Source organism: Schistocerca piceifrons, chromosome 3, assembly GCF_021461385.2.
Source record: "Schistocerca piceifrons isolate TAMUIC-IGC-003096 chromosome 3, iqSchPice1.1, whole genome shotgun sequence".
In the NCBI taxonomy this organism is placed as follows: Eukaryota; Metazoa; Arthropoda; class Insecta; order Orthoptera; family Acrididae; genus Schistocerca; species Schistocerca piceifrons.
Genome location: NC_060140.1, coordinates 868,467,866 through 868,470,355, shown reverse-complemented (window position 1 = coordinate 868,470,355; position 2,490 = coordinate 868,467,866).

Genomic DNA, 2,490 nt, shown 5'->3' with positions numbered 1-2,490 from the left:
CACACATCCATCCACACATATACAGACACAAGCCAATAGAATTTTAGTTACGAAACAATTACTGATTTCGCCCTATAATAAAAGATACTAACTAGGAATAGTCAAAATAAATTACAAAATCAATTACATGCCTAAAACCAAGCACAAAATTAGATCTGGTGTTAAATTCTTTAAAACTGAGGGCCAACCTTTCTCTTACATCTGCATGAGTACTCTGCATCTCACATTTAAGAGCCTGCCAGACGGTTCATCGAACCACCTTCACAATTCTCTATTATTCCAATCTCGTATAGCGCGCAGAAAGAATAAACACCTATATCTTTCCGTACGTGCTCTGATTTCCTTTATTTTATCCTCCCTATGTAGGTCGGTGTCAACAAAATATTTTCGCATTCAGAGGAGAAAGTTGGTGATTGGAATTTTTTGAGAAGATTGCGTCGCAATGAGAAACGCCTTTCTTTTAACGATTTCCAGCCCAAATCCTGTATCATTTCTGTGACTCTCTCTCCTATATTTCGCGATAATACAAAACGTGCTGCCTTTCTTTGAACTTTTTGATGTACTCAGTCGGTCCTATATGGTAAGGATCCCACACTGTGCAGCAGTATTCTGAAAGAGGACGGCAAGCGTAGTGTAGGCAGCCTCCTTTTTTTTAGTAGGTCTGTTACATTTTCGAAGTGTCCTGCCAACAAAACGCAGTCTTTGGTTAGCCTTCCCCACAACATTTTCTGTGTGTTCCTTCCAATTTAAGTTGTTCGTAATTATAATACCTAGGTATTTAGTTGAATTTACGACTTTTAGATTAGACTCATTTATCATGTAACCGAAGTTTAACAAGTTCCTTTTAGTACTCATGTGGATGACCTCACCCTTTTCGTTACTCAGGGTTAACTGCCACTTTTCGCACCATTCAGATATTTTTTCTAAACTGTTTTGCAGTTTGTTTTGATCTTCTGATGACTTTATTAGTCGATAAACGACAGCATCATCTGCAAACAACTGAAGACAGCTGCTCAGATTGTCTCGCAAATCGTTTATATAGATAAGGAACAGCAAAGGGCCTATAACACTACCTTGGGGAATGCCAGAAATCACTTCTGTTTTACTTGATGACTTTCCGTCGATTACTACGAACTGTGACCTCTCTGACAGGAAATCACAAATCCAGTCACATAACTGAGATGATATTCCATAAGCACGCAATTTGACTACGAGTAGCTTGTGTGGTACAGTGTCAAAAGCCTTCCGGAAATACAGAAATACGGAATCCATCTGAAATCTCTTGTGAATAGTGCTCAACACTTCATGTGAATAAAGAGCTAGTTGTGTTTCACAGGAACGATGTTTTCTAAACCCATGTTGACTTTGTGTCAATACACACCTTTCTTTGAGGTAATTCATAATGTTCGAACACAATATATGTTCTAAAATCCTGTTACATATCGACGTTAACGATATAGGCCTGTAATTTATTGGGTTACTCATACTACCTTTCTTGAATATTGATGTGACCTGTGCAAATTTCCTGTCTTTGGGTACGGATCTTTCGTCGAGCGAACAGTTGTATATGATTGTTAAGTATGGAGCTAATGCATCAGCATACTCTGAAAGGAACCTAATTGGTATACTGTCTGGACCAGAAGACATGCTTTTATTAAGTGATTTAAGTTGCTACACTACTCTGAGGATATTTACTTCTACATTACTCACGTAGACAGCTGTTCTTGATTCGCATTGTGGAAACTGTTATAGGCATCTCGCAATGAAGTCCGCACTAAATTTCGAGCTTCTGTAAAAGACCGCCTATCTTGTGGATTTTGCGTCTGTTTAAATTTGGCATGTTTGTTTCGTTGTTTCTGCAACAGCGTTCTAACCTGGTTTGCGAACCAAGGAGGGTCAGCTCCATTGTTTGTTAATTTATTTGGTATAAATCTCTCAATTGCTGCCGATACTATTTCTTTGAATTTAAGCCACGTCTGGTCTACACTTATATCATTAATTTGGAATGAGTGGAGATTGTCTCTCAGGAAGGCGTGAAGTGAATTTTTATCTGCTTTTTTGAATAGATATATTTTTCGCTTATTTTTCGGGGATTCAGTTTCGCTACGACAATCCTGCGTTCATTAATCCCTGAACCGATTTTGATGCTCGTTATTAACTCAGGACTATTTGTTCCTTGAAATAATTTTCAGAGAATGTATTTAGCACAATTTCGGATGATATTTTATGCATACCTCCGGAATTAAACATGCATTTCCGCCAACTTACCGAGGGTAAACTAGACACCACCAACTATTATCGTATGAGTGGGGTACGTGTTTGAAATCAAACTCAAGTTTTCTTTGAACCTTTCAGCAACTGTATCATCTGAATTGGGAGGTCGGTAAAAGGATCCAATTATTATTTTATTCCGGTTGCCAACAATGACCTCTGCCCAAACTAACTCACAGGACGTATCTACTTCAATTTCATGATAAGTTAAACAACTTC